The 16,569-nt window shown below is 36.8% G+C and overlaps 1 pseudogene; it reads left to right on the top strand.

Annotated features, from left to right (window-relative positions):
- Positions 1 to 13,913: 13,913 nt before the first annotated feature.
- On the top strand, positions 13,914 to 14,858 carry LOC131835547 (olfactory receptor 51G2-like; annotated as a pseudogene).
- Positions 14,859 to 16,569: the final 1,711 nt, after the last annotated feature.

The raw sequence follows: 16,569 nt of genomic DNA, 5'->3' as shown, positions 1-16,569 counted from the left end.
ATGGCATTAGTGAGTGAGGGTAGATGAAGGGTTGAAATAAGGAGTACATGCAAGTATTTGTAAAGCTTATTGTTAGTAAGATGACTGCTGTATGAAGGGTATAAGTATATATATGCAATGTCTATTTAGTTTCATAAAAACAGAATCTGATGAGGGATAGACTCAGAAAAGAAATGTGTACTTTGCTATCTACGAGAAGGAGATCCAGTGTATCCACAACTGGTTTTATCTAGATAAATAAATTTTCGAAACATAGATCATGAAAATGGTCTCATCTCTGACATATTGTACATTATAGTTGAATATTAAACAAGCTTATCATTCCTTCAAAGAAAAGCTAATTATACTTTCTTAGATCTTGGATATAATCTTAAACCTTAGAGTCAAGCATATCAAGAAAAATAATATTTATTGACTATTTGGGTGAATAACCATAACTTTATGAAACTACATCAACAAAATATGCATTTTATAAATTTTGTTTTATTGTTATTAAAAATGAACAATTTGCTTACACAAATATGTAAAAAACTATGTAAAATATCCCTAGATCTTAAGTAAAACTCAAAATATTTAACCCTATAATAAAAAAGATAAGCCGTGAACATGATTCAACAAATATTAAACAATCTAAGATTTTAGTATTTTTAAATATATAGAACTAAATTATTTTTGTTTTTCTTCAAGTTCAATTGAAAAAAATTGACAGTTACATTCAACAATGAATTAACATGGAACAGTGCTTCATAACCTGTGGAGGGAAGGTACACTTAAAATTCTTCAATCAATCATAAAACATTTTCATAAATATAATTATTATTATGTTTAAGAAAAATGAAATGGAAATACATGCAAAATCCAGTAATAGCCTTATTATTGTACACTAGTAACAATTACTATTATTAAACTAAAGAAGTAGAGATATATAATGTCAATTAATGCAAAAGTTTCTAATGCTTATTTTATTTTATTTAATTAATTTTTTTTTAAAGATTTTTTATTTATTTATTTGAAAGACAGAGATCACAAGTAGGCAGAGAGGCAGGCAGAGAGAGAGAGAGAGAGAGAGAGAGGGAAACAGGCTTCCTGCGGAGCAGGGAGCCCGATGCGGGGCTCGATCCCAGGACCCTGAGATCATGACCAGAGCCGAAGGCAGCAGCCCAAACCACTGAGCCACCCAGGCGCCCCTCTAATGCTTATTTTAAATTTCTACACTCATTACATTGCAGAAAAAATAGGATATAAAAATGTGTTCATGGAGAGAAATGTGTCCTTGAACTACAGTTTAAGTAACACTAGTCTAATATGGATCAAGGAAGACCAAGGCACTAAGATATACCTTTGCATGATATACCACTGTAATTACAATAACAGATAGGAATATATATGGATTTTGGAATTTTAATATATAATGGATTTTGGAATTTTAAAAGAAATTTATTTGAAGTGCATTATTTATTTTGGATTTTTTATTTTAAAAAAATCATCATGTAAACTAAAGGATTTAAACTAAATATAAAGTGTACATTTTTCCCTCATTTTTCCTCTAAAAAGCCACAATATCTGAAGAATTTGATAAAAAAAAAAAAAGGTCTTGTTTTTTAATCTAGAGGCTCAAATGCTCTGTATTGGGAAACAGCATTTAAACTCATACTAGATACAGATTAAGGCTGGTCATTTTAAAATAAAAGGTGTTATGAGTTGTCAAATGCTCAAGTCAAATTGTAACATCTGGAATGAGACAATAAATGTCATTCTAGGAAAGGCATGCAGCACTGGCAGCATGCTGCCCACCAACAGCACCAAAGCCATATTCTCCACCTTCCTGGTGACAGGCATACCTAGTCTGGAGACTGTGCACATCTGGATCTCCATACCCTTCTTCATTACCATATTCTTCATTACCTTGGTGGGTAATGTGACCACCATGGCAGTTATCCACAGGGAACAGAACCCTCCATGTGTCTATGCTCCTCCTCCTAGCCATACTAGCTGCCTCTAATCTGGGTCTGTCCCTCTTCACTTTCGCCAAAATGCTGAGGATCTTCTCGCTGGATGCTTGAGAGCTCAGCCTCTCTGCTTGCTTTACCCAAATGTTTTTTATTCACACTTTCCAGGATTTTGAGTTGGCTATCATACTGGCAATGGCCTTTGACCACTATGTGACCATTTCTCACCCATTGCATTATTCTTTCATTCTCACAGACAGTGTAATAAGTTTGGCCATTGTACTGTGAACCTTGACTGTACAGGTACCTCTGCCTATCCTCTTGAGAAGGCTGTGCTTCTGTCATTCCAATGTACTATCTCATTCCCACTGCCTGCATCCTAACATTATAAAGCTCTCTTGTTCCAGCACCAGGATCAATAGGATCCTTTGGATGTGTTATTATCCCCTGTGGGACTTGATTTTCTTCTCATTTTCTTTTCATATGTTCCCATTCTAAAAACCGTACTGAGCTTTGCATCCTACGGTGGCCACGTCAAGGCTCTGAAGACCTGCATTTCCCACATCTGTACCGTGCTTCTTTTTCACATCCATGATCTGCCTGTCTGTACTGCACTGCTTTGGCCTAAAACTTCCCTCACATATCTACATGACCATGGCTAACATGCATTTCCTCATTCCTCCTGTGATGAACCCCATTGTGTATATGGTGAAAACCAAAGAGATATGAGATAAAATTCTGAAACCCTTCATCAAAAGGGACCAGAATCCTAAGTCATGTTTATAACATGAATGAGCTCTAGCCTTACAGAGAAAGAACGTTTCATGAAACAAAAACCTTGCTCATATTCCAAATGCCCACAAAGATTCTGTTTGATTGACTCTTTTGAATTACATGGAATATTGGGCTGGGTATCCTGTAAAACGATTTCTATTCTCTGGTTTGAACAAATGTGCATTGAACAATAAAAATTATTTAGGAAATTGACAGTCTGAAATAATGGACTTTTGTCATTACTTTTTTGGTCTCAATGGTTCACATGTTTTAGAGAAGTTTGTAGTCTGATAGCTCATCATGGACAGAGTGAATAAATACTTTTTGTTATCATCTGTATATATATCACCTTTGATGTAATGAGAACTTTTTAGTGAATACCAATTCTGTCCTTGACTCTTTGAGGAACTGAGATATATTACTGAATTAAACAAAGTTCTTGCTTTCATAGTGCTTTGTTTTCTTGATAATATTATTTTCGAAGTAAGGAGTAATAAAAACAAAGAAGTGGAAATCTAATATTGTTATTGACAAAAAAAAAAAAACAACTAAAAACAATGAAATTTCCAATAGGAGCAATCTCTACCTAAATTGGATTTGCCAACATTTCTCTTGCCAGAGTCTAAAAATCATCATTTGGGAAAAATATAATGTTTAATTCTAGTATGTCAACCTGTAGTATCGCGTTCTGTATTTCAAGCATGTTCACTCCTTGGCTTCTCAGCGTCCAGAGTTAGGCCTTGAGGTTCTTAGTCCCAAATCCCTCAAACCCTCACCTTCTCTCCTTCCACGACAACCATCGATTTATCATCATCTTTCATATTCACTATGGATCACCCACATTCCAATACTCCAGGAAGAGCTCCATCAGTATTGATTCCTCCTTGGTTTTTATACATTGTAATTGTAAACTTAACTTTGGAATCAACTTGTATTTTCTACTCTAACTTACACCTGTGCTTTTGAGTTCTCCCTAAGAATAACATGAGATTCTTCATATTGAAAGGACTACAAATTAATGATCTTCAATTCATTTGGTTTTTCAGTGTCTGAATATATATTTTTTAAACAATTGGTGGTGTTTTTCATGATCCACAGTTATAGTTTTAAATGTTTGCAGCTTTCTCCCAGTCACTCACACTTCACACCATACCCTTTCTTCACTTTCACATACGTAAAAGAATCTATGTCTACATATGCCATCAAATTTTTCCTTCCAGTATTAGAGAAAGAATGCAATGTTTTTTCAAAGAGGGTCAAACTATCTCATCTCTGAAATGCATTTCTTTTAATATTACCTGAGATGCTCAGTTTTGCCCTCTACCCCAGTCTCTTTTTCCCATCTTGTTTACATTATTACTATTATTATTATTGTGCAATATTTCAAGCATAAAAAGATGCAAAGAATAATACAACAAACATGTCTGTATAACAAACAGAGATTTTGTTTGTCTGTTTGTTATACAGATTTTGTTTGTTTGTTATACAGAGATGTTTGTTGTATTATTTCTACTGAATTATAATATTTTGCCTCAATTGGTCAGAATTTTTTTTAAAGTCTCTATTATTTGAGAAACAGAGCACTAGCAGGGGGAGCAGCAGGCAGAGGAAGAGGCAGGGAGTAGGGAGCCTGATGTGGGGCTCAATCCCAGAACCCTACAATCATGACACATTCACTGACGGAGCTACCTGGGTGTCTCTGAGTCAGAATTTAAAAAAAAAATTAAATAAGAAAAATACATAGTAAAATAGATAAATAGATACACAGATAATATATAATAAAGATAACATTTACAAAACTAATAATAGTAACTATTCCTGTAACCTGGGATCTTAAGCCCATACTGGGCCAGCCAGGTGTCTCTCAACCACATTTTTAACCTTACTTTTAGACCTTTTTTCCTTCTGTGGTAGGCTGAATGTTGGCCCACCAAATATCTTGACATCTTAACTTGTGAATGAATATGTTACTTTACATGACAAAAGGAATGTTACAGATATGTTTAAGTTAAGGATCTTTAAAATGGGAAGATTATTCTGAATTTTCTGAGTGGGCTAGATGTTGTCACATAGTTCCTATAAGAGGGAGGCAGGAGGTCAGAAAAGAGAGAAGATGGAATATTGGTGGTTTTATAGATAGAGGACTGAGGGGTGCCTGGGTGGCTCAGTGGGTTGATGCCTCTGCCTTCAGATCAGGTCATGATCCCAGGGTCCTGGGATCAAGCCCCACATAGGGCTGTCTGCTCAGCAGGGAGCCTGCTTCCTCTTCTCTCTCTGCCTGCTTCTCCACCTACTTGTGAACTCTGTCAAATAAATAAATAAAATCTTAAAAAAAGAAGATAGTAGACTGAGTCCATGGGCCAAAGAATGCAGATACCTGGGGCACCTGGGTGGCTTGGTGGTTTAAAGCCTCTGCCTTCGGCTCGGGTTATGATCCCAGGGTCTTGGGATGGAGCCCCGCATCAGGCTTTCTGCTCAACAGGAAGCCTGCTTCCCCCTCTCTCTCTGCCTGCCTCTCTGCCTACTTGTGGTCTCTGTCTGTCAAATAAATAAATAAAATCTTTTAAAAAATGCAGATACCTCCTAGCAACTAGCAACTACAAACTAGAAAAGGCAAGCAACGGATTGTTCTTCATCGTCTCCAGAAAGAATTTGACCTGCAGATACATTGATTTTATCCCTGCAAAATCATTTTATAGATTTAACCTCCAGAACTCTAAAACAACAATACTGTATTGTTTTATACCATTGGGTTTGTGATAATTTGTTATAGTAGCAATAGGAAATTAATACACCTTACCAAGCATGAATTTACTATGTTACCTTAATTAGAATCCTTCGAAATAATTTTTATCTAATAACTCCTTTTCCACTAGCTGCTTTGCAACTGTTTAAAAAATTATTTAAGATGCTCTCTTCATAAATTAATTCTTACCTAACATGGCCATCCCTATGTACTTGATCTATTTTCCTCCTTTGGCTCATAAATTACTTAAAAAATATGCATTAATTGTCTTAATTTTCTCCCTCTTGTCAATTTAAAAATACATGTATTATGGTGAAATATAAAGCTTCATGGAAATAAATGTGTAATTTAACAAAAATTTTTATAAAATGAAAATCCATATAAATATCACCTAAGGAAAGAAATAATAAATTATCAAGACCCAGATTTTCTCTGCAGCCTTTCCTGAACATAATTTCATCGTTGTAACCACATTAAAAGCCAGTATGCTGACTTTTATACTATCTATTTCATTGATTTTTTTTATATTGTGACTACTTAATATGCATCACCAAACAATATATTTTGCCTATAATTTAACTGAAGTAAAAATAGTTTCCTCTTCAACTCCATTATAATCAAAATTTGCCCCTACTATTCCATTGAAGTAGCTAGGCCAAAAGATCACCAATGAATCAAAAAACCAAATCAAATAACCTATTCCAACTTCCATCTCCTCATCACTGGACATTTCATCAATATTTGGCACTGTTGACCACTCACTTATTTTTCAATATCTGTACTTTTTGGCTCCTCTAATGCTTCTCGATTCTGATTATTCTCTGATCTCTTTGAATAATTTGGCTCATTGCATTTTCTGGCTTCACTTCTTTTGCCAACTCCCTGGCTATGAATGTTGCCATATCAATCTCAAACTCATCCTTTCTCCTGAATTCCAGGTAGGTTTGCACATCACTCCTGGAGAATCCCCTTTCTATGCTATATGGAAATCATAAACTCAACAAAGCCAAAATAGAACTTACTGATCCTTCTCCACCCTCAACTGCAAATTCTTCCTGCTTCCTTCCCCATTTGTGTTCTCCATTTATGTACATGGCATCTCCATTCACTCCCTCACTTCAGCCAGAAATAGAAACCAAATGCCACATGTGGTCCTCACTATCCCTCACTTGTAATTTATAATCCCTTGTCAATATTGTAGATTCTCTTTACTTGATATTTTTTACTACTTTTACATTTCCACTCCTCCTGCCTCAATTTAGACCTTAATAATTAAGTAGACCATTTAACCATTCAGTTGGTTGGTTTCCCTGCCCTCATTCTCAAATGACTCCAAACAGAACTGAAAAATAGCTTTCAAAATCTAAAGAAGATTATGTTGTAACACTTGTTTAATTAAGCTTTTCCATTACTTCTCTTCACTTTCAGTTTAGTCGTTGCTCACAACTACCACTATTATTCTTTGATAGTTTTCTAGTGCAAAATGTTTGTTTCTGATTTATGCTCAATTTCCTGAAATAAATGAGCTCCTTTTTAACCACCTGCTGTATCTCTAACAAATTACTACAATTTTTCCAGTTATATTTTCTTCCTTAAATACTCTTCTTATTAAATATCCATAATACAGCCCATCTAGCTTTGAATTAATATTTCTAGTCATCTTTGTGTTATGCCATCAAGGATTAGAATTATGTTTAGGTCACATTAAAAGCTACTCATATTTCAAACATGGTGAATGAAAACATTTCCAACACATGTTCATTGGGTTCAAGGCCATGGCATACTCTTGAAAATGCACAAATCCCTACAAGGAAAGAGGTAATACAACTGATCTGTTTCACTAGTTTTGCTTGTTTCTGTAGCCATGTTGACAGATGGCCCTTGACCAAACTCTAAGAATAATCCCCTAGAGTGTTCATATAGTTTCTCAGTAAAAATGTCATTATATATGTCCAAGCAGTAGTTCAATATGAACCAGGTTGGTAACATATGTTAGATAAACATAAAATTTGTTATGTGTAACTGTTGCCTGATTTAGAATCTACATACACCAGTCATGTGACAGATGTGTACCCATGTAACTAGCCTGCTTTAAGAACTCTGGACTCCATAACTCAAACAGGCTTCCCTGGAAAGAGATATCTCTCATGTGTTCCTGAAGTTTGTGGCTACAGCAACCCTTGTAAAAAAGAGAGAAAACACTTTGAAGCCTATACATGGCCTCTATTGCCTTTACTCTGTATACCTTTGTGCTGTTCCTGCACAGCGCCCTTTGCTATACTAAATTTTAGCCATGAGTATAAACTTGTGTTGACTTTTATAAATGACTCAGTGAATCACTAAGTGGTTTTGGCACCCCTATATGATTCCTCTATGTCATACCTAATTTGGTCCCTACTTCAATTTCCCAGGCCTTTCCTGGCCAGATCCATGACGACTCTGACCATAGTTTGCATCTTATAGCACTCTCTTTCTATCCTCAAAACAAAATCCAGGACCTTTTCATATGTTCTGGTGAATCCTTTTTAATCTCCTTCACCCATTCCTCAATAAATTTGAAAATTTCACTTTGAGGAGGTAGGGAGGATGTAAAGTGACAGCATGAAAGAAAAGTTAGTTGTATGCTATTGTAACAAAGATCTATCAAAGCAAAATGAATTTGTCTTGGAAGAAATCTGTTAATATTATCATTCATGAAAATAGTGCTGTAGATATTCTACTCTCACCACCTAAGATATGAATAATTTAAAGAAAAAAACCAAAAAACAAAAAACCTACTGAACTGGGAGTGGGGGTTAGGGAGGAAAAGGATTCTATATCCTAGAGAGCTGAATATGATACAAGATATTTCTGGGACCAAAATATTGGGGTCTATGTGATGACTTTTATCTCTAAGGGACTAAAAAGTCTTAGACTGGTAACTGAAGAAAGGAAGCTTGAAGCAGGACCAGCTATGTGTTCTAAGTTAATATAGTATATCATCTGGAGACATGGCAAACACTCACAAAGATTAGCAATAGACTCTTCTTTGTTTGGCACATGCACATTTGATGCTTCTCTCGACCCTATACCACAAAGATTGAGTGTGATTCTCACCGGGATTCATAGTGAGTCTCCAGAACCTGCTTTATAAACCTGCTCACTAGGCACCATGCTCAAGGCAGGGAGCCTCATGAGGCCCCAGCTGCATAACAGTTCACAGAGCTCCTGTCCCTGCCCTGGGGTCTGGGGAGTGACAGAAGCACTTCAAACGAGGTCACCTCAACTCTTGTTGTATGCATATTTTGGATGGAAGAAATCCATGGACTAGAGAAATCATGGACTATCTTAGATACAGTTACAAACTAAGTATGAGGATCTCTGAGATGGGAAGGACATTTCCTGGAGCTTCATAGAACCTCTATTCCTCTTATATGACATATTTTATAGTTTTCAGAAAAAGATCCCTGGCCCCCTTTTCCTTACCCAACAATCACCCAATTATTTCCCTTAGAGTTTAAGATCAACTATCAGGTCAAACATCATTTATGAAGAAGTGTATTGGGTAATCCATAAATAATTGATGTATGAAAAACAAGAGAGAAGAAGATAACAAAGGAGGAAAGAAAGGAGGGAGGAAAGAAGGGAAGGAGGGAAACGAAAAATCCGAGATATGATTTATAATTCCCACACCACATTGTAATAGAGGCAACCCCAAATATTTACTAATGACTTTCCCAGGATGAAGAGTTATGTGGAGTTCTTGTCTTAAATGAGATAGTTTAAAGGACTGATAAGATTGAACCTAGGCTATAGGATTTTTGAAAAGCAGAATGGTTCTGCATTCACACTTTTTAAAAAAAGTTTTTATTAAAATTCCAGTTAGTTAGCATACAGTGTAGTATTACTTTCAGGTGGGCAATATGGTGATACAACACTTCTATACAACATCCAGTGCTCCTCACAACATGTGCCCTCCTTAATCCCCATCACCTGTTCCACTCATCCCCACCCACCTTCCCTCTGGTGACCATCAGTTTACTCTCTCTAGTTACAGTCTGTTTCTTGCTTTGACTTTCTGAAGAACTGACGTGACTTAGTTCATGTTCTATTTCTCAGGACAGTGCAAACAGCTCCAGGACTCCATTTTTGTGGCTATTGTACTTTGAAGCAGTATTTACAAGTTTAAAGATCTGCATAGCCAAAGAGCCCCTGGCACTGCATCAAAGAGCATGGTAGTGTTTCTTCACAAATTGTATATTTTGGGGGGGCGCCTGGGTGGCTCAATTGTTAAGTGTTTGCCTTCAGCTCAGGTCATGATCTCAGGGTCCTGGGATCTAGCCACATATCGGGCTCCCTGCTTGGCATCCCTCTCCCAGTCTTCCCTGCTTGTGTTCCCTCTCTGGCTGTCTCTTTCTCCATCAAGTAAAAAATTAATTAATTAATTAATTAAGTTAAAAATTGTATATTTTTCAAAAGGTTTCTGGAATTCAAATTTCCACTATCTTCTACAAATATTAGGCATTGCTCAACAAAATGTCATCTGCACTCAGTTTATAATGATGAGACAACGAAGGAAGAAACTAGAGAGAATTGCGTTATCTGCAACTAATGAATCACTGAACATTACAGCAGAAATTAGGGATGTATTATATGTTGGCTAATTGAACTTAAATAAGAAAAAGAGAGAGAGAGAAGAAGAACATTGGCCCTAGCCTTTACCTCGAGGTGTCCTCCCTTCCACTCCTTGTTAATGCCTGTCATTTTAGCATTTTTTATGATCAAATCCAGACAGTTTGTAATGCGCACCCCTTCTCCATGGGTAGATGAATGCCCACATTATATAGCAACTGCTTACTAGATATTAAACATTAAAAAATTCTTTAGGACTACGGGAATAAAGGAAATACCCACTGGCTCATTTTATCAGATGAGAACGCAGGCTGGAATGCTTGAATGCAGGTAAAATCTGGACTATGAATCACGTAAGGGCTTAGAATACTTCTCCAGCTTGCACAAAAAGCAGTGCGGAAACATACCTTTCCTTAATTTCTTAAATATCACAGTAGGATAGCTTACTTTCTGAGAAAGAGAGTTTCACATTCATTTTAGGGGTACTGCAGACTCAGTTTAGTGGGAATTGGACAGGATGACCTTGAAAAATCTTAAAAGTTTGTTTCTTTTTGCTTTTGTTTTCTGGAAAAGCTCAAATAAAGAGAATACCATTTTTACTACTCACTCTGTGACCATAAACATCCTGCCAGATGTTCTTGTGGGAGGGATATTTTGCCCATCTGCTTACACTCAGCAGAGGACGGCATGAGGAAAAGCGGGCGGAGAAATGCATGCTTCTCACCTCTGGTGGACTAAACTCTAAGCACCATGACTGGTCTGTTAGAATCCTTCTCTCTCTTCTCATACTTATTGCCACAGTTATCTCAAATGAAATTATGCTCTTTGGATAATTATTCTCTATCAGAATTTGGCTTTATTAAGTCCATTATCTCTCCGCAAATTCCAGTAATATGCCTGACACATAACAGACTTTGAATTATATTGAAAAAATGTATTTCATGCTGTTGACAAAATGCAGTATCTGCTACTATCTTCATTTTCTGCTTGCCTGTCTCAGGCAATTCCCCAAATCCCTAGCGTCCATGATTCTTCCCACCAAGCCTTATGTTTGGTGAGCATCTGCTGTCTTTGGAGGATGGAAGTTTGCCTTCCTGAGGTTCCTACTCAGCTCAATACCTAACTATAGACAGAATCAGACACATAGGTGGAATCCATCCCTATACTTGAAAGTCTGATCGTAGCAACCTTTCGTTTCTGATTTCCTTAGAAGTTAGAGTCAAGGCAAAGACGTCCAACATCCCCAGAGACTTTTCCCATCTGTGAATTGACCACCAGCTTATCGCATATCATTACATGTCTCCCGAATACAAAATTTTCTTCTTTCCCACTCTTGTCCTATTTCAGGAATGGATTTTCTATTCTATTCATAATGGTATGTTAAATATTTTCCCAGGAATATTAATGCTGAATCTCAGATGTTTTATTTTGACTAATGATGATTATGTCTCTGCATTTATGAGAATTTTAGTGTATTATTAGGGGGTGGTGCTTTTCCTTTCTTTTGAAAATATGCTGTGATTAACAGCCTATAGGTAAAATTTGTTGAGGTAAATTGATGGATGATACAAAGTGTCTGCATTGCGCACCTCACCCTCTATAATCAAAGTTCAGAGAGAGTTTTTATTAAAGCAACAATGATGACTGGTACTCACCCACCATCACCTCTCCACAAGTATAAACAGAAAATTCCAGTCCTCCCCTGCCTATTGCAGATCTTTTCTCAAACCTGATAGGACGCCTCTGCCTTTTGCCTTTCTTGTAGGTGGTTATCACTTTTTCTTCCTCCACAACCCATCCTATACTAATTGTCAATATTGATTTACTGTTCAATTACCATTTTGCTTTGATTCTGACATGGTTTTCACTCTTCACAGAATTTCTTCTCTAGGTTTTTCTTAGACAGATGGTTAGTCTGTTGAAAAGGGAGTGTAGGTATTCTTGATGACGTTAGAGGACAGTATTATAATTAGTGTACAAAAAAGGAGAACATGTTAAAACCTCCATTGTTAAGAGAATTTTCCTAAGATGTTAGTTAAGAAAATCGTCATTCAATGTGAACTTCATGTATGTGCTCAAGTTTCTTTTGAACTCTATGTACTCAGATTTCACACTGTATTCCTTTCTTTAATAATTGACTTTGAAGTTACCCAAGATCATTTTTTAAAAAAATTAATATATAATGTATTATTTGTTTCAGGGGTATAGGTCTGTGATTCATCAGTCTTACACAATTCACAGCACTCACCATGGCACATACCCTCCCCAATGTCCATCACCCAGCCACCCTATCTCTCCCATCCCCTCCCTTCCAGTAACTCCCAGTTTGTTTCCTGAGATTAAGAGTCTCTTACTGATATGAGGAAATTTTTTTTAGCATTTTATTTATTTATTTATTTAAATTTTTTATTTTTTTATAAACATATATTTTTATCCCCAGGGGTACAGGTCTGTGAATCACCAGGTTTACACATTTCACAGCACTCACCAAAGCACATACCCTCCCCAATGTCCATAATCCCACCCCCCTCTCCCCACAGCAACCCTCAGTTTGTTTTGTGAGATTAAGAGTTACTTATGGTTTGTCTCCCTCCCAATTCCATCTTGTTTCATTGATTCTTCTTCTACCCACTTAAGCCCCCATGTTCTGATATGAGGAATTTGAGAAACAAAACAGCAGATCATAGAGGATGAGAGGGAAAAAATGAAACAAGATGAAAACAGAGATAGAGACAAAACCAAGATCATTCTTTAGAAAAGTGAGTTGTGGGGACTCAATTAGTTAAGACTCTTGGTTTCAGCTGGGATCATGATCTCAGGGTCCTGACATCAAGCCCCATGTCAGGCTTTATGCTCAGTTCAGAGTCTGCTTGTCCCTCTCCCTCTGCTCTTCCACCTGCTCACTCTCTCTCTTTCTCTCCCCGGGATAAATAAGTAAAATCTTTAATTAAAAAAAAAAAAAAAAGTGAGTTGTGGAGAGAAGAATGTCGATCCCAGTTGGGATTTTTTATCTGTCCCATGGTCATCCATGAGTGCCCTAATGGATGTGTTTTGTGTTGGCCAGTGGATTACTAGACCTCCAAAGACGTAAATTACATATTGTCTGTTTCATATTACTTAAACTGAGTGCACAGCGGGAGCTCAGTAAATGTGTAATGCCATTGAGAATATATGTATTTCCAACTACAAATATTTACTCTCCATCTTCTTCCTCTCACACATCTGTCCTAGCTCTCCAGCACTTTTTCAGAGAGTGATAACAGAGATTGAGAAGGGATTTAATCCATTAGACAAACACATCAAGCCCAGTCCCTCCTGGTGTCTTCTTGTCACAGGTACTACTTTTAAATCTCTTTCAGAGAAAAAGATATATTTGGTGGCATCAGAGTTCAGAGCCAGTATTAACATTCTTGTACTTGATTTTCTAACTTCCAAGGAACCATTAAATATAATTATCTTTTTTTCTTTAGAACCCATTTTCTGGTATTAAAACTAATCTAGTTTATGCATCTGTATCCTGTGCTCTCACCACAGTTTCCCTTTCCATTTTTCAAGCCTTGAAACATCTTCAAATGAGGAAGGAGTTTTCTCTGCGAAAGGCACAAACAGCCCCCTGAAAACTAAGACAAGCCTCAGAGAAGACAGACAGCATTTGTACTCTAGTGGAACCTCTAAAGGAATGAGATTCAGTGCTGGAAAAGAGGAAGGAGAGTGATATTACTCGGCAAGCATGGGCCTTGGGTGCTGTGGGATGAGATGCTAGGAAAATGCTATGAAAGAATAATTTTTTTGCCTTCTTTATAATTTTTCCAGGGCAAGCTCTTCCCAAATTTATGGTAGTTCTTAACAACAGTAATGCCAGCAGCTTCATCTTCATACTGATGGATCTCCCAGGATTGGAGGCCGCTCATTGCTGGGCAGCTATCCTTGTCTGCTCTGCCTATATTCTCTCTTTGTTAGGCAACATCACCATAATGTACATTGTCAAGTCTGTTCCCAGCCTCCACATACCTATGTACCTCTTCCTATCCGTGCTTTCAATGGCTGACCTGGGCCTCTCAGCTTTTACGCTGCCTTCAATGGCAATTGTCTTTCTCCTAGGCCAGAGAAAGGTAGGAGCTGCAACCTGCTTTCTGCAACTCTCTTCATCCACACATTCTCAGTTATTGAATCAGCTGTGCTCTTGGCCATGGCCTTTGACTGCTGTGTGGCTATTTGAGAACCCTTACACTATGCCACCATCCTCACAACCACACGCATTGGGGCCATTGGGCTGGTCATTGTGACCCGTAGTGCTGCTCTCCATCTGCCCCTGCCTGTGCTCCTTGGCAGACTGCAATTTCAGCCCGTGAATGTTCTGTCTCATTCATACTGTGTTCATCCTGATGTCTTAAGGCTAGCCAGTTCTAGCACTCTTCTAAACAGTGGCTTTGGGCTCTTTGTCATGCTCCCCACACTGGGGTTGGATGCTGTACTCATTCTGCTCTCCTATGTGCTAATCTTGAGGACAATATTGAGCATTGCTTCCAACACTGAGCGACTCAAAGCCTTTAACACCTGCATTTCCCACATCTGTGCTGTATTACTGTTTTATACCCCTCTGGTCAGCCTGTCAATAATCCACTGTTTTGGGAAAAGGAAGCTACCAGCTCAGGTATACATGCTTCTATCCTATCTGCACTTTCTTTTTCCTCCAGTGCTCAACCCAATTGTCTACAGTATTAAAACCAAAGATTCAGGTACGCATTCTGAAGACATTCCATCCAAGAAAACTCTGAGTCACAGAGATGAAATATTGGTTGCTATAGTCCCTCTTCCAACTGAAGACATCTCGGAGACAGGGCAGAGCATATAGCTCCCATCTGATGTATCAATCAATTAGTTATTCAAAAACATCAATTGAAATATATTGAAATGTGTTTTAACATATACCTTTTAAAACAACACCTGTTTAATGAAAAAAAAAAAACATGTTGCTCATTCTGCAAAAATCAATATCAGACTGTAAAAGACTCAGATTATTACAGAGGAAACTGACAGTATCTTGAGAGAATATCATTAACATGTAAGAGCAAGCAGATTAGAAGAGTGGAATTCAAAGAAATCTAAGATATCTCCAACTAAAAACCTAGAATTTTATTTATAAATTAAACTCAGGAGGACTTCACTTGGTATACCTTCTGAAAATTTGGCAAATATGTAAAATCAAAATGTTTTTCTTGTGATTTGCATAATAACTGTAGATGTGGGTTACACTAGAAAATCTAAACCAAATGAAATACTTCAAAACTTTAAATACACTTAAAGAAATAAAGACCTTAATTATCATAATAAAATGTGTCCCAATGTGACTATTAGGCAGTTCAGTATGTTTTTTAATATTCCATGATTCAAGAAGGGTGGACACAGCCTCCAATCTTCACCAGCCCTGTGAATGAAGTTGAATTTATTGTCTCATCATTATATCTCTTGTACACATAAATGTAGTTTCAAAATTATTAATCCATACTCCTGCTGGAGACAAATTTACCACCTTGAGTGCAATGTATGTGTGCAGTTCCGTATCATTAAACTGACAAAGTCCAGTCAAAATACCATTTTCTGTGAACCTGGTGGTGGGTACTAAGGAAGGCACATATTGCATGGAGCACTGGGTGTGGTGCATAAACAATGAATCTTGGAACATTGAAAAAAAAATAAAAGAAAATTACAAAGAAAAAGAAAACAAAGAAAAATAAAACAAAACTAAAATACCATTTTCTGAAGTTATTGAGATCAGCTCCATTTCCCCTTTATGCCCTTCAGTGATATTGTGTCACATATTTGTAATACAGGTACAATATTTTTTCATAGTCAGCCATCTATCATGGGATCTCCCAACATTTTTTTTTTCTTTTTTAAATTTACATGCAGCGAAGTTCACACTTTGTGGTTTACAATTCTGAGTTTTGTTGAAGAATATAGTCATGTTTAAATAAGCTAATGAAAGAAAGCTAGAATGTACCCCCATGGGGCTGGATTATGCATACACACACACACATATACGTATATACACATATGTACATATATATGACTGCTAATGTTCATGTTTCTCTTTACATGTGCAAATGTATTTGTCCTAAGTGTTTTAAAGCTCTTTTCCTCTAATTCCAGAATCTCTATTCATCCTGAATCTCTTTTTCTTTCTCTTTTACTTTATTCTGATTATCTTCTGCATTTTATTTGTCTTTTTTTTTTTTTTTTTTTTTAAGTGGCCATGGGCACTGTAAATGCTATGCTATTGGGAATCTGGGTCATATTATCTTATATAAAGAGAATCTGATTTGACATGGCAGTCAGTTAAGTTATTGGAGGATCATGTTCATGTTTTTACATCTTGGTTTTTGGCCTTATTAAGGTTGATGATTATTAGCCCTCTTTCTCAGGTTACAATATTCCTGCCTTCCATTCACCCTGTTGGTGAGAAAGATTTCTACTGCACGGTTATAG

The sequence above is a fragment of the Mustela lutreola genome, chromosome 1 (genome assembly GCF_030435805.1).
Source record: "Mustela lutreola isolate mMusLut2 chromosome 1, mMusLut2.pri, whole genome shotgun sequence".
NCBI lineage: Eukaryota > Metazoa > Chordata > Mammalia > Carnivora > Mustelidae > Mustela > Mustela lutreola.
This window is presented reverse-complemented; position numbering and strand designations above follow the sequence as displayed.